The 17,912-nt window shown below is 45.2% G+C and overlaps 20 non-coding genes and 2 pseudogenes across 20 annotated transcripts; all 22 read left to right on the forward strand.

Moving 5' to 3' along the window:
- Positions 1–1,405: 1,405 nt before the first annotated feature.
- TRNAN-AUU (transfer RNA asparagine (anticodon AUU)) lies at positions 1,406–1,479 on the forward strand. Its single transcript has one exon. It is a non-coding gene; the product is annotated as a tRNA-Asn (tRNA).
- Positions 1,480–6,126: 4,647 nt separating this feature from the next.
- On the forward strand, positions 6,127–6,290 carry LOC134994923 (U1 spliceosomal RNA). Its single transcript, XR_010197852.1, has one exon. It is a non-coding gene; the product is annotated as a U1 spliceosomal RNA (small nuclear RNA).
- A 152-nt stretch (positions 6,291–6,442) lies between these two features.
- LOC134994934 (U1 spliceosomal RNA) lies at positions 6,443–6,584 on the forward strand (annotated as a pseudogene).
- Positions 6,585–7,276: 692 nt separating this feature from the next.
- Positions 7,277–7,440, forward strand: LOC134994939 (U1 spliceosomal RNA). The gene has a single exon (XR_010197866.1). It is a non-coding gene; the product is annotated as a U1 spliceosomal RNA (small nuclear RNA).
- Positions 7,441–7,592: 152 nt separating this feature from the next.
- Positions 7,593–7,755, forward strand: LOC134994931 (U1 spliceosomal RNA). The gene has a single exon (XR_010197860.1). It is a non-coding gene; the product is annotated as a U1 spliceosomal RNA (small nuclear RNA).
- A 665-nt stretch (positions 7,756–8,420) lies between these two features.
- On the forward strand, positions 8,421–8,584 carry LOC134994910 (U1 spliceosomal RNA). The gene has a single exon (XR_010197840.1). It is a non-coding gene; the product is annotated as a U1 spliceosomal RNA (small nuclear RNA).
- A 152-nt stretch (positions 8,585–8,736) lies between these two features.
- Positions 8,737–8,899, forward strand: LOC134994925 (U1 spliceosomal RNA). Its single transcript, XR_010197854.1, has one exon. It is a non-coding gene; the product is annotated as a U1 spliceosomal RNA (small nuclear RNA).
- A 671-nt stretch (positions 8,900–9,570) lies between these two features.
- Positions 9,571–9,734, forward strand: LOC134994911 (U1 spliceosomal RNA). Its single transcript, XR_010197841.1, has one exon. It is a non-coding gene; the product is annotated as a U1 spliceosomal RNA (small nuclear RNA).
- A 152-nt stretch (positions 9,735–9,886) lies between these two features.
- On the forward strand, positions 9,887–10,049 carry LOC134994932 (U1 spliceosomal RNA). Its single transcript, XR_010197861.1, has one exon. It is a non-coding gene; the product is annotated as a U1 spliceosomal RNA (small nuclear RNA).
- A 672-nt stretch (positions 10,050–10,721) lies between these two features.
- Positions 10,722–10,885, forward strand: LOC134994920 (U1 spliceosomal RNA). Its single transcript, XR_010197849.1, has one exon. It is a non-coding gene; the product is annotated as a U1 spliceosomal RNA (small nuclear RNA).
- Positions 10,886–11,037: 152 nt separating this feature from the next.
- On the forward strand, positions 11,038–11,179 carry LOC134994937 (U1 spliceosomal RNA; annotated as a pseudogene).
- A 692-nt stretch (positions 11,180–11,871) lies between these two features.
- On the forward strand, positions 11,872–12,035 carry LOC134994919 (U1 spliceosomal RNA). Its single transcript, XR_010197848.1, has one exon. It is a non-coding gene; the product is annotated as a U1 spliceosomal RNA (small nuclear RNA).
- A 152-nt stretch (positions 12,036–12,187) lies between these two features.
- Positions 12,188–12,350, forward strand: LOC134994924 (U1 spliceosomal RNA). Its single transcript, XR_010197853.1, has one exon. It is a non-coding gene; the product is annotated as a U1 spliceosomal RNA (small nuclear RNA).
- A 671-nt stretch (positions 12,351–13,021) lies between these two features.
- LOC134994918 (U1 spliceosomal RNA) lies at positions 13,022–13,185 on the forward strand. Its single transcript, XR_010197847.1, has one exon. It is a non-coding gene; the product is annotated as a U1 spliceosomal RNA (small nuclear RNA).
- Positions 13,186–13,337: 152 nt separating this feature from the next.
- Positions 13,338–13,500, forward strand: LOC134994928 (U1 spliceosomal RNA). Its single transcript, XR_010197857.1, has one exon. It is a non-coding gene; the product is annotated as a U1 spliceosomal RNA (small nuclear RNA).
- A 671-nt stretch (positions 13,501–14,171) lies between these two features.
- Positions 14,172–14,335, forward strand: LOC134994915 (U1 spliceosomal RNA). Its single transcript, XR_010197845.1, has one exon. It is a non-coding gene; the product is annotated as a U1 spliceosomal RNA (small nuclear RNA).
- A 152-nt stretch (positions 14,336–14,487) lies between these two features.
- On the forward strand, positions 14,488–14,650 carry LOC134994926 (U1 spliceosomal RNA). The gene has a single exon (XR_010197855.1). It is a non-coding gene; the product is annotated as a U1 spliceosomal RNA (small nuclear RNA).
- Positions 14,651–15,321: 671 nt separating this feature from the next.
- Positions 15,322–15,485, forward strand: LOC134994922 (U1 spliceosomal RNA). The gene has a single exon (XR_010197851.1). It is a non-coding gene; the product is annotated as a U1 spliceosomal RNA (small nuclear RNA).
- Positions 15,486–15,637: 152 nt separating this feature from the next.
- LOC134994933 (U1 spliceosomal RNA) lies at positions 15,638–15,800 on the forward strand. Its single transcript, XR_010197862.1, has one exon. It is a non-coding gene; the product is annotated as a U1 spliceosomal RNA (small nuclear RNA).
- Positions 15,801–16,471: 671 nt separating this feature from the next.
- On the forward strand, positions 16,472–16,635 carry LOC134994912 (U1 spliceosomal RNA). The gene has a single exon (XR_010197842.1). It is a non-coding gene; the product is annotated as a U1 spliceosomal RNA (small nuclear RNA).
- Positions 16,636–16,787: 152 nt separating this feature from the next.
- LOC134994929 (U1 spliceosomal RNA) lies at positions 16,788–16,950 on the forward strand. The gene has a single exon (XR_010197858.1). It is a non-coding gene; the product is annotated as a U1 spliceosomal RNA (small nuclear RNA).
- Positions 16,951–17,621: 671 nt separating this feature from the next.
- Positions 17,622–17,785, forward strand: LOC134994917 (U1 spliceosomal RNA). The gene has a single exon (XR_010197846.1). It is a non-coding gene; the product is annotated as a U1 spliceosomal RNA (small nuclear RNA).
- Positions 17,786–17,912: the final 127 nt, after the last annotated feature.

Here is a 17,912-nt window from a genome sequence, read left to right on the forward strand (position 1 = left end):
CCTACCTCTGGGTTATGGGCCCAGCATGCTTCCATTGCAGTACTCTGCTGCACATGTAAGTTCAAGAGATCCTGAAGCACTCACTCATCATGGGAAAGTACCAATGTGTTTCTTCGTTGGTTGATGGAAGAAACATCTTACAAAAACTCTCCAGATTATTGACTTTTTAAAGTTTTTCTAGGAAACGTTTTAGATGAATGCTTATTAGCCTTTGTCAGTATGGACTTTTGCAAAGTGTCTCTGTGGCGCAATCAGTTAGTATGTACGGCTATTAACCAAAAGGTTGGTGGTTCAATCCCACCCAGGGACCTAATTGACCTTGTTATCAGATTTTGGTGATCTTTAAGTAGACAAGTCAAAATTTCAAACCCCCTGTTATGGTGTAGGGTACCTGGCCTTCTCTGATGTAATCAGAGTTAGATTTGATTCAGTGATTTTATAAAAACAGCTAGGAAGCACAATTTAGCAGTGGGTTGCAGAGAAAAAAAATATGCTGGCAGAAAAATCCAATTGAGTGATTAAACAGCTCTTTATTTTCTGGCTTTATTTTTATGCTAACAAATTTGTTCTCTGAAAAGTGTCCACAAAGCCAAGTCTCTGATTAACACCTTTGTAAGGATGGTTTTTCACCTATTACTAAATAAAACTTGCTTCATTGGAAAGGCAGCAAGATGCATCCTCATTTCAATGTCTACTGAAATAATACAGGTTGACACCAGGAAACATTAACGCCACTGCATCCTTGCTGCTTTCTCATGTGGAAGTCTGTTTAATGTGAAAACAAGGTGATATCTAATTAGCACACAGGTAAGGAATTAAGAAAATCTTTATTTAAGGGTGCAGATGTTTCTCACAAAATCGTTGCCCCCATGCATCATTGAAATTCAAGCTGGAAAGATGATTTTAATATATCACTTGTACATTTTGTATTGCTCTTCTGGTGACAATGTAGTTTGTTTTTGTCAATTACCATTTTATTATAGGGTAAAGAAAATTAAGTGGATTTTTGAAAGAAAACAATACTGTCAATATACTATTAAAACAAATTAAAATGGTAAAAGTTATTGTACTTTAAGTAAAAATAAAAGAGCCAAAATATCAATCCCAGTTTTGGATTACTTTAATTAACAAACAAAAAAATGCATATAGCAGAGGATAGTTTCAATCTGCCTACCTCTGGGTTATGGGCCCAGCATGCTTCCATTGCAGTACTCTGCTGCACATGTAAGTGCAAGAGATCCTGAAGCACTCACTTATCATGGGAAAGTACCAATGTGTTTCTTCGTTGGTTGATGGAAGAAACATCTTACAAAAACTCTCCAGATTATTGACTTTTTAAAGTTTTTCTAGGAAACGTTTTAGATGAATGCTTATTAGCCTTTGTCAGTATGGACTTTTGCAAAGTGTCTCTGTGGCGCAATCGGTTAGTGTGTTTGGCTATTAACCAAAAGGTTGGTGGTTCAATCCCACCCAGGGACGTAATTAACCTTGTGATCAGATTTTGGTGATATTTAAGTAGACAAGTCAAAATTTCAAACCTCCTCTTATGGTGTAGGGTACATGGCCTTCTCTGATGTAATCAGAGTTAGATTTGATTCAGTGATTTTATAAAAAACAGCTAGGAAGCACAATTTAGCAGTGGGTTGCAGAGAAAAAAAATATGCTGGCAGAAAAATCCAATCGAGTGATTAAACAGCTCTTCATTTTCTGGCTTTATTTTTATGCTAACAAATTTGTTCTCTGAAAAGTGTCCACAAAGCCAAGTCTCTGATTAACACCTTTGTAAGGATGGTTTTTCACCTATTACTAAATTAAACTTGCTTCATTGGAAAGGCAGCAAGATGCATCCTCATTTCAATGTCTACTGAAATAATACAAGTTGACACCAGGAAACATTAATGCCACTGCATCCTTGCTGCTTTCTCATGTGGAAGTCTGTTTAATGTGAAAACAAGGTGATATCTAATTAGCACACAGGTAAGGAATTAAGAAAATCTTTATTTAAGGGTGAAGATGTTTCTCACAAAATTGTTGACCCAATGCAACATTGAAATTCAAGCTGGAAAGATGATTTTAATATATCACTTGTACATTTTGTATTGCTCTTCTGGTGACAATGTAGTTTGTTTTTGTCAATTACCATTTTAATAATAGGGTAAAGAAAATGAAGTGGATTTTTGAAAGAAAGCAATACTGTCAATATACTATTAAAACAAATTAAAATGGTAAAAGTTATTGTACTTTAAGTAAAAATAAAAGAGACAAAATATCAATCCCAGTTTTGGATTACTTTAATTAACAAAAAAAAAAATGCATATAGCAGAGGATAGTTTCAATCTGCCTACCTCTGGGTTATGGGCCCAGCATGCTTCCATTGCAGTACTCTGCTGCACATGTAAGTTCAAGAGATCCTGAAGCACTCACTCATCATGGGAAAGTACCAATGTGTTTCTTCGTTGGTTGATGGAAGAAACATCTTACAAAAACTCTCCAGATTATTGACTTTTGAAAATTTTTCTAGGAAACGTTTTAGATGAATGCTTATTAGCCTTTGTCAGTATGGACTTTTGCAAAGTGTCTCTGTGGCGCAATCAGTTAGTATGTACGGCTATTAACCATAAGGTTGGTGGTTCAATCCCACCCAGGGACCTAATTGACCTTGTTATCAGATTTTTGTGATCTTTAAGTAGACAAGTCAAAATTTCAAACCCCCTGTTATGGTGTAGGGTACCTGGCCTTCTCTGATGTAATCAGAGTTAGATTTGATTCAGTGATTTTATAAAAACAGCTAGGAAGCACAATTTAGCAGTGGGTTGCAGAGAAAAAAAATATGCTGGCAGAAAAATCCAATTGAGTGATTAAACAGCTCTTTATTTTCTGGCTTTATTTTTATGCTAACAAATTTGTTCTCTGAAAAGTGTCCACAAAGCCAAGTCTCTGATTAACACCTTTGTAAGGATGGTTTTTCACCTATTACTAAATTAAACTTGCTTCATTGGAAAGGCAGCAAGATGCATCCTCATTTCAATGTCTACTGAATTAATACAGGTTGACACCAGGAAACATTAACGCCACTGCATCCTTGCTGCTTTCTCTTGTGTAAGTCTGTTTAATGTGAAAACAAGGTGATATCTAATTAGCACACAGGTAAGGAATTAAGAAAATCTTTATTTAAGGGTGAAGATGTTTCTCACAAAATCGTTGCCCCAATGCATCATTGAAATTCAAGCTGGAAAGATGATTTTAATATATCACTTGTACATTTTGTATTGCTCTTCTGGTGACAATGTAGTTTGTTTTTGTCAATTACCATTTTAATAATAGGGTAAAGAAAATTAAGTGGATTTTTGAAAGAAAACAATACTGTCAATATACTATTAAAACAAATTAAAATGGTAAAAGTTATTGTACTTTAAGTAAAAATAAAAGAGCCAAAATATCAATCCCAGTTTTGGATTACTTTAATTAACAAACAAAAAAATGCATATAGCAGAGGATAGTTTCAATCTGCCTACCTCTGGGTTATGGGCCCAGCATGCTTCCATTGCTGTACTCTGCTGCACATGTAAGTGCAAGAGATCCTGAAGCACTCACTCATCATGGGAAAGTACCAATGTGTTTCTTCGTTGGTTGATAGAAGAAACATCTTACAAAAACTCTCCAGATTATTGACTTTTTTAAGTTTTTCTAGGAAACGTTTTAGATGAATGCTTATTAGCATTTGTCAGTATGTACTTTTGCAAAGTGTCTCTGTGGCGCAATCAGTTAGTGTGTACGGCTGTTAACCAAAAGGTTGGTGGTTCAATCCCACCCAGGGACGTAATTGACCTTGTTATCAGATTTTGGTGATCTTTAAGTAGACAAGTCAAATTTCATACCCCCTGTTATGGTGTAGGGTACCTGGCCTTCTCTGATGTAATCAGAGTTAGATTTGATTCAGTGATTTTATAAAAACATCTAGGAAGCACAATTTAGCAGTGGGTTGCAGAGAAAAAGAAATATGCTGGCAAAAAAATCAAATTGCGTGATTAAACAGCTCTTCATTTTCTGGCTTTATTTTTATGCTAACAAATTTGTTCTCTGAAAAGTGTCCACAAAGCCAAGTCTCTGATTAACACCTTTGTAGGGATGGTTTTTCACCTATTACTAAATTAAACTTGCTTCATTGGAAAGGCAGCAAGATGTATCCTCATTTCAATGTCTACTGAAATAATACAGGTTGACACCAGGAAACATTAACGCCACTGCATCCTTGCTGCTTTCTCATGTGGAAGTCTGTTTAATGTGAAAACAAGGTGATATCTAATTAGCACACAGGTAAGGAATTAAGAAAATCTTTATTTAAGGGTGAAGATGTTTCTCACAAAATTGTTGACCCAATGCATCATTGAAATTCAAGCTGGAAAGATGATTTTAATATATCACTTGTACATTTTGTATTGCTCTTCTGGTGACAATGTAGTTTGTTTTTGTCAATTACCATTTTAATAATAGGGTAAAGAAAATGAAGTGGATTTTTGAAAGAAAACAATACTGTCAATATACTATTAAAACAAATTAAAATGGTAAAAGTTATTGTACTTTAAGTAAAAATAAAACAGACAAAATATCAATCCCAGTTTTGGATTACTTTAATTAACAAACAAAAAAATGCATATAGCAGAGGATAGTTTCAATCTGCCTACCTCTGGGTTATGGGCCCAGCATGCTTCCATTGCAGTACTCTGCTGCACATGTAAGTTCAAGAGATCCTGAAGCACTCACTCATCATGGGAAAGTACCAATGTGTTTCTTCGTTGGTTGATGGAAGAAACATCTTACAAAAACTTTCCAGATTATTGACTTTTTAAAGTTTTTCTAGGAAACGTTTTAGATGAATGCTTATTAGCCTTTGTCAGTATGGACTTTTGCAAAGTGTCTCTGTGGCGCAATCAGTTAGTATGTACGGCTATTAACCAAAAGGTTGGTGGTTCAATCCCACCCAGGGACCTAATTGACCTTGTTATCAGATTTTGGTGATCTTTAAGTAGACAGTCAAAATTTCATACCCCCTTTTATGGTGTAGGGTACCTGGCCTTCTCTGATGTAATCAGAGTTAGATTTGATTCAGTGATTTTATAAAAACAGCTAGGAAGCACAATTTAGCAGTGGGTTGCAGAGAAAAAAAATATGCTGGCAGAAAAATCCAATTGAGTGATTAAACAGCTCTTTATTTTCTGGCTTTATTTTTATGCTAACAAATTTGTTCTCTGAAAAGTGTCCACAAAGCCAAGTCTCTGATTAACACCTTTGTAAGGATGGTTTTTCACCTATTACTAAATTAAACTTGCTTCATTGGAAAGGCAGCAAGATGCATCCTCATTTCAATGTCTACTGAAATAATACAGGTTGACACCAGGAAATATTAACGCCACTGCATCCTTGCTGCTTTCTCATGTGGAAGTCTGTTTAATGTGAAAACAAGGTGATATCTAATTAGCACACAGGTAAGGAATTAAGAAAATCTTTATTTAAGGGTGAAGATGTTTCTCACAAAATCGTTGCCCCAATGCATCATTGAAATTCAAGCTGGAAAGATGATTTTAATATATCACTTGTACATTTTGTATTGCTCTTCTGGTGACAATGTAGTTTGTTTTTGTCAATTACCATTTTAATAATAGGGTAAAGAAAATGAAGTGGATTTTTGAAAGAAAACAATACTGTCAATATACTATTAAAACAAATTAAAATGGTAAAAGTTATTGTACTTTAAGTAAAAATAAAAGAGACAAAATATCAATCCCAGTTTTGGATTACTTTAATTAACACAAAAAAAATGCATATAGCAGAGGATAGTTTCAATCTGCCTACCTCTGGGTTATGGGCCCAGCATCACTGTATGCAAATCCGTCTTCTGCAGACCTTCCCCCAGGAATGCTTGTACTAGTTGTTGCATTTGGTTTGTTGTTTGGGGGTGCTTCAGTATTAGGCAGCCTTCTGCCCTCCCATGTTCATTTGAAAATATGTGTTCTCCCTGCAGTTGTTGTCCCCAGATGAGAGTTCCCTTGTGCTGCCTCAGTTGAATCGCCTTTACTTGACAGAGATGTGCCTGAGCAGCGGCCCTCCCCAGCCCTATCCCAAATCATACTTATTTTGCATAGGAGATATCATGGTCATGAAGATTGTTCTCCCAGGGTGAGGTTCATTCATTGCATTCTGGGTATGATGACCCCTGTGATTTCCCCAAATATGGGAAACTCGACTGCATTATTTGTGGTAGTGGGGGACTGTGTTTGTGCTTTCCTCTGGTCAGCTCTGGTAAAAGTCAGATTTCTTTGTCTCAGATCTTCCTCTAGCCTTGTTCTTCTTTCGAGAGTTCCCTTGTGCTGCCTCAGTTGGATCTCCTTCACTTGACAGGGGGGTGCCCGAGCAGCGACCCTCCCCAGCTCTAGCCCAACTCCTACTTACCTGCCAGGTGAGATACTATGATCAGGAAGGTGCTTCTCCCAGGGCAAGGCTCACCCATTGCACTCTGGGTGTGCTGCCCCTTTGATTTCCCCAAATGTGGGACACTTGACTGCATAATTTGTGTTTCCCCTGGTCGGCTCTCATATAATTCAGATCTCTTTGTCTCAGGTCTCTCTTCAGCCTAGTTTGCTGTCTGTTTCCACTTCTCTTTTCTTGAGCCGCTCCCTTCTATGCCCTTGCACACTAGCCTGACTTCTCCCATCTGCTTACTTTGTGCCTTCCAACGCACAATGCGAACTACAGGTAGTGCTGCAGGGCCCACACCCTTTTACTTGCCTTACAGAGCAGCTCTGGAGCTGTTACAGTGCCCAGCTGCTGCAAGAAATCAGCTTGAATGCTTCAGGGGCTGGGGCATAGCCAACATGAGCCCCACACCGAAGGAGGGTGGAGGTGTTTAATGCGAACTAGGGGTCATCCAAGCGCCGCAAAAGGCCGCCATGCCCTGCATGCCCCTTTTCTCTTTTCATATGCAGACGAGGGTTGAAGCCAACTTTGACCCACTGCTTGGATGACATCACCATATGCAAATCCATCTGCTGCAGGCCTTCCCCCAGGAATGCTTGCACTAGTTGTTGCATTTGGTTTGTTGTTTGGGGGTGCTTCAGTATTAGGCAGCCTTCTGCCCTCCCATGTTCATCTGAAAATATGTGTTCTCCCTGCAGTTGTTGTCCCCAGATGAGAGTTCCCTTGTGGTGCCTCAGTTGAATCTCCTTTACTTGACAGAGATGTGCCTGAGCAGCGGCCCTCCCCAGCCCTATCCCAAATCATACTTATTTTGCATAGGAGATACCATGGTCATGAAGATTGTTCTCCCAGGGTGAGGTTCATTCATTGCATTCTGGGTATGCTGACCCCTGTGATTTCCCCAAATGTGGGAAACTCGACTGCATTATTTGTGGTAGTGGGGGACTGTGTTTGTGCTTTCCTCTGGTCAGCTCTGGTAAAAGTCAGATTTCTTTGTCTCAGATCTTCCTCTAGCCTTGTTCTTCTTTCGAGAGTTCCCTTGTGCTGCCTCAGTTGGATCTCCTTCACTTGACAGGGGGGTGCCCGAGCAGCGACCCTCCCCAGCTCTAGCCCAACTCCTACTTACCTGCCAGGTGAGATACTATGATCATGAAGGTGCTTCTCCCAGGGCAAGGCTCATCCATTGCACTCTGGGTGTGCTGCTCCTGTGATTTCCCCAAATGTGGGAAACTTGACTGCATAATTTGTGTTTCCACTGGTCGGCTTTCATATAATTCAGATCTCTTTGTCTCAGGTCTCTCTCCAGCCTAGTTTGCTGTCTGTTTCCACTTCTTTTTTTTTGAGCCCCTCCCTTCTATACCCTTGTGCACTATCCTGACTTCTACTCCTGTCTGCTTACTTTGTGCCTTCCAATGCACAATGCAAACTACAGGTAGTGCTGCAGGGCCCACAACCTTTTACTTGCCTTACAGAGCAGCTCTGGAGCTGTTACAGTGCCAAGCTGCTGCAAGAAATCAGCTTGAATGCTGGGGCATTGCCAATATGAGCCCCACACCGAAGGATGGTGGGGGTGTTTAATGCGAACTAAGGGTCATCCAAGCGCCGCAAAAGGCCGCCATGCCCTGCATACCCCTTTTCTCTTTTCATATGCAGATGAGGGTTCCAGCCAACTTTGGCCCACTGCTTGGATGACATCACTGTATGCAAATCCGTCTTCTGCAGACCTTCCCCCAGGAATGCTTGTACTAGTTGTTGCATTTGGTTTGTTGTTTGGGGGTGCTTCAGTATTAGGCAGCCTTCTGCCCTCCCATGTTCATTTGAAAATATGTGTTCTCCCTGCAGTTGTTGTCCCCAGATGAGAGTTCCCTTGTGCTGCCTCAGTTGAATCTCCTTTACTTGACAGAGATATGCCTGAGCAGCGGCCCTCCCCAGCCCTATCCCAAATCATACTTATTTTGCATAGGAGATACCATGGTCATGAAGATTGTTCTCCCAGGGTGAGGTTCATTCATTGCATTCTGGGTATGCTGACCCCTGTGATTTCCCCAAATGTGGGAAACTCGACTGCATTATTTGTGGTAGTGGGGGACTGTGTTTGTGCTTTCCTCTGGTCAGCTCTGGTAAAAGTCAGATTTCTTTGTCTCAGATCTTCCTCTAGCCTTGTTCTTCTTTCGAGAGTTCCCTTGTGCTGCCTCAGTTGGATCTCCTTCACTTGACAGGGGGGTGCCCGAGCAGTGACCCTCCCCAGCTCTAGCCCAACTCCTACTTACCTGCCAGGTGAGATACTATGATCAGGAAGGTGCTTCTCCCAGGGCAAGGCTCACCCATTGCACTCTGGGTGTGCTGCTCCTGCGATTTCCCCAAATGTGGGACACTTGACTGCATAATTTGTGTTTCCTCTGGTCGGCTCTCGTATAATTCAGATCTCTTTGTCTCAGGTCTCTCTCCAGCCTAGTTTGCTGTCTGTTTCCACTTCTCTTTTCTTGAGCCGCTCCCTTCTATGCCCTTGCGCACTATCCTGACTTCTCCCGTCTGCTTACTTTGTGCCTTCCAACGCACAATGCGAACTACAGGTAGTGCTGCAGGGCCCACACCCTTTTAGTTGCCTTACAGAGCAGCTCTGGAGCTGTTACAGTGCCCAGCTGCTGCAAGAAATCAGCTGGAATGCTTCAGGGGCTGGGGCATTGCCAACATGAGCCCCACACCGAAGGAGGGTGGGGGTGTTTAATGCGAACTGAGGGTCATCCAAGCGCCGCAAAAGGCCGCCATGCCCTGCATACCCCTTTTCTCTTTTCATATGCAGATGAGGGTTCCAGCCAACTTTGGCCCACTGCTTGGATGACATCACTGTATGCAAATCCGTCTTCTGCAGACCTTCCCCCAGGAATGCTTGTACTAGTTGTTGCATTTGGTTTGTTGTTTGGGGGTGCTTCAGTATTAGGCAGCCTTCTGCCCTCCCATGTTCATTTGAAAATATGTGTTCTCCCTGCAGTTGTTGTCCCCAGATGAGAGTTCCCTTGTGCTGCCTCAGATGAATCTCCTTTACTTGACAGATATATGCCTGAGCAGCGGCCCTCCCCAGCCCTATCCCAAATCATACTTATTTTGCATAGGAGATACCATGGTCATGAAGATTGTTCTCCCAGGGTGAGGTTCATTCATTGCATTCTGGGTATGCTGACCCCTGTGATTTCCCCAAATGTGGGAAACTCGACTGCATTATTTGTGGTAGTGGGGGACTGTGTTTGTGCTTTCCTCTGCTCAGCTCTGGTAAAAGTCAGATTTCTTTGTCTCAGATCTTCCTCTAGCCTTGTTCTTCTTTCGAGAGTTCCCTTGTGCTGCCTCAGTTGGATCTCCTTCACTTGACAGGGGGGTGCCCTAGCAGCGACCCTCCCCAGCTCTAGCCCAACTCCTACTTACCTGCCTGGTGAGATATTATGATCAGGAAGGTGCTTCTCCCAGGGCAAGGCTCACCCATTGCACTCTGGGTGTGCTGCTCCTGCGATTTCCCCAAATGTGGGGCACTTGACTGCATAATTTGTGTTTCCTCTGGTCGGCTCTCGTATAATTCAGATCTCTTTGTCTCAGGTCTCTCTCCAGCCTAGTTTGCTGTCTGTTTCCACTTCTCTTTTCTTGAGCCGCTCCCTTCTATGCCCTTGCGCACTATCCTGACTTCTCCCGTCTGCTTACTTTGTGCCTTCCAACGCACAATGCGAACTACAGGTAGTGCTGCAGGGCCCACACCCTTTTACTTGCCTTACAGAGCAGCTCTGGAGCTGTTACAGTGCCCAGCTGCTGCAAGAAATCAGCTTGAATGCTTCAGGTGCTGGGGCATAGCCAACATGAGCCCCACACCGAAGGAGGGTGGAGGTGTTTAATGCGAATTAGGGGTCATGCAAGCGCCGCAAAAGGCCGCCATGCCCTGCACATCCCTTTTTTCTTTTCATATGCAGACGAGGGTTGAAGCCAACTTTGACCCACTGCTTGGATGACATCACCATATGCAAATCCATCTGCTGCAGGCCTTCCCCCAGGAATGCTTGCACTAGTTGTTGCATTTGGTTTGTTGTTTTTTGGGTGCTTCAGTATTAGGCAGCCTTCTGCCCTCCCATGTTCATCTGAAAATATGTGTTCTCCCTGCAGTTGTTGTCCCCAGATGAGAGTTCCCTTGTGCTGCCTCAGTTGAATCGCCTTTACTTGACAGAGATGTGCCTGAGCAGCGGCCCTCCCCAGCCCTATACCAAATCATACTTATTTTGCATAGGAGATATCATGGTCATGAAGATTGTTCTCCCAGGGTGAGGTTCATTCATTGCATTCTGGGTATGATGACCCCTGTGATTTCCCCAAATGTGGGAAACTCGACTGCATTATTTGTGGTAGTGGGGGACTGTGTTTGTGCTTTCCTCTGGTCAGCTCTGGTAAAAGTCAGATTTCTTTGTCTCAGATCTTCCTCTAGCCTTGTTCTTCTTTCGAGAGTTCCCTTGTGCTGCCTCAGTTGGATCTCCTTCACTTGACAGGGGGGTGCCCGAGCAGCGACCCTCCCCAGCTCTAGCCCAACTCCTACTTACCTGCCAGGTGAGATACTATGATGATGTAGGTGCTTCTCCCAGGGCAAGGCTCACCCATTGCACTCTGGGTGTGCTGCCCCTTTGATTTCCCCAAATGTGGGAAACTTGACTGCATAATTTGTGTTTCCCCTGGTCGGCTCTCATATAATTCAGATCTCTTTGTCTCAGGTCTCTCTTCAGCCTAGTTTGCTGTCTGTTTCCACTTCTCTTTTCTTGAGCCGCTCCCTTCTATGCCCTTGCGCACTATCCTGACTTCTCCCATCTGCTTACTTTGTGCCTTCCAACGCACAATGCGAACTACAGGTAGTGCTGCAGGGCCCACACCCTTTTACTTGCCTTACAGAGCAGCTCTGGAGCTGTTACAGTGCCCAGCTGCTGCAAGAAATCAGCTTGAATGCTTCAGGGGCTGGGGCATAGCCAACATGAGCCCCACACCGAAGGAGGGTGGAGGTGTTTAATGCGAACTAGGGGTCATCCAAGCGCCGCAAAAGGCCGCCATGCCCTGCACGCCCCTTTTCTCTTTTCATATGCAGATGAGGGTTGAAGCCAACTTTGACCCACTGCTTGGATGACATCACCATATGCAAATCCATCTGCTGCAGGCCTTCCCCCAGGAATGCTTGTACTAGTAGTTGCATTTGGTTTGTTGTTTGGGGGTGCTTCAGTATTAGGCAGCCTTCTGCCCTCCCATGTTCATCTGAAAATATGTGTTCTCCCTGCAGTTGTTGTCCCCAGATGAGAGTTCCCTTGTGCTGCCTCAGTTGAATCTCCTTTACTTGACAGAGATGTGCCTGAGCAGCGGCCCTCCCCAGCCCTATCCCAAATCATACTTATTTTGCATAGGAGATACCATGGTCATGAAGATTGTTCTCCCAGGGTGAGGTTCATTCATTGCATTCTGAGTATGCTGACCCCTGTGATTTCCCCAAATGTGGGAAACTCGACTGCATTATTTGTGGTAGAGGGGGACTATGTTTGTGCTTTCCTCTGGTCAGCTCTGTTAAAAGTCAGATTTCTTTGTCTCAGATCTTCCTCTAGCCTTGTTCCTCTTTCGAGAGTTCCCTTGTGCTGCCTCAGTTGGATCTCCTTCACTTGACAGGGGGGTTCCCGAGCAGCGACCCTCCCCAGCTCTAGCCCAACTCCTACTTACCTGCCAGGTGAGATACTATGATCATGAAGGTGCTTCTCCCAGGGCAAGGCTCACCCATTGCACTCTGGGTGTGCTGCTCCTGCAATTTCCCCAAATGTGGGACACTTGACTGCATAATTTGTGATTCCTCTGGTCGGCTCTCGTATAATTCAGATCTCTTTGTCTCAGGTCTCTCTCCAGCCTAGTTTGCTGTCTGTTTCCACTTCTCTTTTCTTGAGCCGCTCCCTTCTATGCCCTTGCGCACTATCCTGACTTCTCCCATCTGCTTACTTTGTGCCTTCCAACGCACAATGCATACTACAGGTAGTGCTGCAGGGCCCACACCCTTTTACATGCTTTACAGAACAGCTCTGGAGCTGTTACAGTGCCCAGCTGCTGCAAGAAATCATCTTGAATGCTTCAGGGGCTGGGGCATAGCCAACATGAGCCCCACACCGAAGGAGGGTGGAGATGTTTAATGCGAATTAAGGGTCATCCAAGCGCCACAAAAGGACGCCATGCCCTGCACATCCCTTTTTTCTTTTCATATGCAGACGAGGGTTGAAGCCAACTTTGACCCACTGCTTGGATGACATCACCATATGCAAATCCATCTGCTGCAGGCCTTCCCCCAGGAATGCTTACACTAGTTGTTGCATTTGGTTTGTTGTTTGGGGGTGCTTCAGTATTAGGCAGCCTTCTGCCCTCCCATGTTCATCTGAAAATATGTGTTCTCCCTGCAGTTGTTGTCCCCAGATGAGAGTTCCCTTGTGCTGCCTCAGTTGAATCTCCTTTACTTGACAGAGATGTGCCTGAGCAGCGGCCCTCCCCAGCCCTATCCCAAATCATACTTATTTTGCATAGGAGATACCATGGTCATGAAGATTGTTCTCCCAGGGTGAGGTTCATTCATTGCATTCTGGGTATGCTGACCCCTGTGATTTCCCCAAATGTGGGAAACTCGACTGCATTATTTGTGGTAGTGGGGGACTGTGTTTGGGCTTTCCTCTGCTCAGCTCTGGTAAAAGTCAGATTTCTTTGTCTCAGATCTTCCTCTAGCCTTGTTCTTCTTTCGAGAGTTCCCTTGTGCTGCCTCAGTTGGATCTCCTTCACTTGACAGGGGGGTGCCCGAGCAGCGACCCACCCCAGCTCTAGCCCAACTCCTACTTACCTGCCAGGTGAGATACTATGATCAGGAAGGTGCTTCTCCCAGGGCAAGGCTCACCCATTGCACTCTGGGTGTGCTGCTCCTGTGATTTCCCCAAATGTGGGAAACTTGACTGCATAATTTGTGTTTCCTCTGGTCGGCTCTCGTATAATTCAGATCTCTTTGTCTCAGGTCTTTCTCCAGCCTAGTTTGCTGTCTGTTTCCACTTCTCTTTTCTTGAGCCGCTCCCTTCTATGCCCTTGCGCACTATCCTGACCTCTCCCGTCTGCTTACTTTGTGCCTTCCAACGCACAATGCATACTACAGGTAGTGCTGCAGGGCCCACACCCTTTCACATGCTTTACAGAACAGCTCTGGAGCTGTTACAGTGCCCAGCTGCTGCAAGAAATCATCTTGAATGCTTCAGGGGCTGGGGCAAAGCCAACATGAGCCCCACACCGAAGGAGGGTGGAGATGTTTAATGCGAATTAAGGGTCATCCAAGCGCCACAAAAGGACGCCATGCCCTGCACATCCCTTTTTTGTTTTCATATGCAGACGAGGGTTGAAGCCAACTTTGACCCACTGCTTGGATGACATCACCATATGCAAATCCATCTGCTGCAGGCCTTCCCCCAGGAATGCTTACACTAGTTGTTGCATTTGGTTTGTTGTTTGGGGGTGCTTCAGTATTAGGCAGCCTTCTGCCCTCCCATGTTCATCTGAAAATATGTGTTCTCCCTGCAGTTGTTGTCCCCAGATGAGAGTTCCCTTGTGCTTCCTCAGTTGAATCTCCTTTACTTGACAGAGCTGTGCCTGAGCAGCGGCCCTCCCCAGCCCTATCCCAAATCATACTTATTTTGCATAGGAGATACCATGGTCATGAAGATTGTTCTCCCAGGGTGAGGTTCATTCATTGCATTCTGGGTATGCTGACCCCTGTGATTTCCCCAAATGTGGGAAACTCGACTGCATTATTTGTGGTAGTGGGGGACTGTGTTTGTGCTTTCTTCTGGTCAACTCTGGTAAAAGTCAGATTTCTTTGTCTCAGATCTTCCTCTAGCCTTGTTCTTCTTTCGAGAGTTCCCTTGTGCTGCCTCAGTTGGATCTCCTTCACTTGACAGGGGGGTGCCCGAGCAGCGACCCTCCCCAGCTCTAGCCCAACTCCTACTTACCTGCCAGGTGAGATACTATGATCAGGAAGGTGCTTCTCCCAGGGCAAGGCTCACCCATTGCACTCTGGGTGTGCTGCTCCTGCGATTTCCCCAAATGTGGGACACTTGACTGCATAATTTGTGTTTCCTCTGGTCGGCTCTCGTATAATTCAGATCTCTTTGTCTCAGGTCTCTCTCCAGCCTAGTTTGCTGTCTGTTTCCACTTCTCTTTTCTTGAGCCGCTCCCTTCTATGCCCTTGCGCACTATCCTGACTTCTCCCGTCTGCTTACTATGTGCCTTCCAACGCACAATGCGAACTACAGGTAGTGCTGCAGGGCCCACACCCTTTTAGTTGCCTTACAGAGCAGCTCTGGAGCTGTTACAGTGCCCAGCTGCTGCAAGAAATCAGCTTGAATGCTTCAGGTGCTGGGGCATAGCCAACATGAGCCCCACACCTAAGGAGGGTGGAGGTGTTTAATGCGAATTAGGGGTCATGCAAGCGCCGAATAAGGCCGCCATGCCCTGCACATCCCTTTTTTCTTTTCATATGCAGACGAGGGTTGAAGCCAACTTTGACCCACTGCTTGGATGACATCACCATATGCAAATCCATCTGCTGCAGGCCTTCCCCCAGGAATGCTTGCACTAGTTGTTGCATTTGGTTTGTTGTTTGGGGGTGCTTCAGTATTAGGCAGCCTTCTGCCCTCCCATGTTCATCTGAAAATATGTGTTCTCCCTGCAGTTGTTGTCCCCAGATGAGAGTTCCCTTGTGCTGCCTCAGTTGAATCTCCTTTACTTGACAGAGATGTGCCTGAGCAGCGGCCCTCCCCAGCCCTATCCCAAATCATACTTATTTTGCATAGGAGATACCATGGTCATGAAGATTGTTCTCCCAGGGTGAGGTTCATTCATTGCATTCTGGGTATGATGACCCCTGTGATTTCCCCAAATGTGGGAAACTCGACTGCATTATTTGTGGTAGTGGGGGACTGTGTTTGTGCTTTCTTCTGGTCAACTCTGGTAAAAATCAGATTTCTTTGTCTCAGATCTTCCTCTAGCCTTGTTCCTCTTTCGAGAGTTCCCTTGTGCTGCCTCAGTTGGATCTCCTTCACTTGACAGGGGGGTACCCGAGCAGCGACCCTCCCCAGCTCTAGCCCAACTCCTACTTACCTGCCAGGTGAGATACTATGATCATGTAGGTGCTTCTCCCAGGGCAAGGCTCACCCATTGCACTCTGGGTGTGCTGCCCCTGTGATTTCCCCAAATGTGGGAAACTTGACTGCATAATTTGTGTTTCCCCTGGTCGTCTCTCGTATAATTCAGATCTCTTTGTCTCAGGTCTCTCTCCAGCCTAGTTTGCTGTCTGTTTCCACTTCTCTTTTCTTGAGCCGCTCCCTTCTATGCCCTTGCGCACTATCCTGACTTCTCCCGTCTGCTTACTTTGTGCCTTCCAACACACAATGCAAACTACAGGTAGTGCTGCAGGGCCCACACCCTTTTACTTGCCTCACAGAGCAGCTCTGGAGCTGTTACAGTACCCAGCTGCTGCAAGAAATCAGCTTGAATGCTTCAGGGGCTGGGGCATTGCCAACATGAGCCCCACACCGAAGGAGGGTGGAGGTGTTTAATGCGAACTAAGGGTCACCCAAGCGCCGCAAAAGGCCGCCATGCCCTGCACGCCCCTTTTCTCTTTTCATATGCAGACGAGGGTTGAAGCCAACTTTGACCCACTGCTTGGATGGCATTACCATATGCAAATCAATCTGCTGCAGGCCTTCCCCCAGGAATGCTTGCACTAGTTGTTGCATTTGGTTTGTTGTTTGGGGGTGCTTCGGTATTAGGCAGCCTTCTGCCCTCCCATGTTCATCTGAAAATATGTGTTCTCCCTGCAGTTGTTGTCCCCAGATGAGAGTTCCCTTGTGCTGCCTCAGTTGAATCTCCTTTACTTGACAGAGATGTGCCTGAGCAGCGGCCCTCCCCAGCCCTATCCCAAATCATACTTATTTTGCATAGGAGATACCATGGTCATGAAGATTGTTCTCCCAGGGTGAGGTTCATTCATTGCATTCTGGGTATGCTGACCCCTGTGATTTCCCCAAATGTGGGAAACTCGACTGCATTATTTGTGGTAGTGGGGGACTGTGTTTGTGCTTTCCTCTGCTCAGCTCTGGTAAAAGTCAGATTTCTTTGTCTCAGATCTTCCTCTAGCCTTGTTCTTCTTTCGAGAGTTCCCTTGTGCTGCCTCAGTTGGATCTCCTTCACTTGACAGGGGGGTGCCCGAGCAGCGACCCTCCCCAGCTCTAGCCCAACTCCTACTTACCTGCCAGGTGAGATACTATGATCAGGAAGGTGCTTCTCCCAGGGCAAGGCTCACCCATTGCACTCTGGGTGTGCTGCTACTGCGATTTCCCCAAATGTGGGAAACTTGACTGCATAATTTGTGTTTCCTCTGGTCGGCTCTCGTATAATTCAGATCTCTTTGTCTCAGGTCTTTCTCCAGCCTAGTTTGCTGTCTGTTTCCACTTCTCTTTTCTTGAGCCGCTCCCTTCTATGCCCTTGCGCACTATCCTGACCTCTCCCGTCTGCTTACTTTGTGCCTTCCAACGCACAATGCATACTACAGGTAGTGCTGCAGGGCCCACACCCTTTTACATGCTTTAAAGAACAGCTCTGGAGCTGTTACAGTGCCCAGCTGCTGCAAGAAATCATCTTGAATGCTTCAGGGGCTGGGGCATAGCCAACATGAGCCCCACACCGAAGGAGGGTGGAGATGTTTAATGCGAATTAAGGGTCATCCAAGCGCCACAAAAGGACGCCATGCCCTGCACATCCCTTTTTTCTTTTCATATGCAGACGAGGGTTGAAGCCAACTTTGACCCATTGCTTGGATGACATCACCATATGCAAATCCATCTGCTGCAGGCCTTCCCCCAGGAATGCTTACACTAGTTGTTGCATTTGGTTTGTTGTTTGGGGGTGCTTCAGTATTAGGCAGCCTTCTGCCCTCCCATGTTCATCTGAAAATATGTGTTCTCCCTGCAGTTGTTGTCCCCAGATGAGAGTTCCCTTGTGCTGCCTCAGTTGAATCTCCTTTACTTGACAGAGATGTGCCTGAGCAGCGGCCCTCCCCAGCCCTATCCCAAATCATACTTATTTTGCATAGGAGATACCATGGTCATGAAGATTGTTCTCCCAGGGTGAGGTTCATTCATTGCATTCTGGGTATGCTGACCCCTGTGATTTCCCCAAATGTGGGAAACTCGACTGCATTATTTGTGGTAGTGGGGGACTGTGTTTGTGCTTTCTTCTGGTCAACTCTGGTAAAAGTCAGATTTCTTTGTCTCAGATCTTCCTCTAGCCTTGTTCTTCTTTCGAGAGTTCCCTTGTGCTGCCTCAGTTGGATCTCCTTCACTTGACAGGGGGGTGCCCGAGCAGCG

The sequence above is a fragment of the Pseudophryne corroboree genome, unplaced genomic scaffold (assembly GCF_028390025.1).
Source record: "Pseudophryne corroboree isolate aPseCor3 unplaced genomic scaffold, aPseCor3.hap2 scaffold_1340, whole genome shotgun sequence".
Lineage (NCBI taxonomy): Eukaryota > Metazoa > Chordata > Amphibia > Anura > Myobatrachidae > Pseudophryne > Pseudophryne corroboree.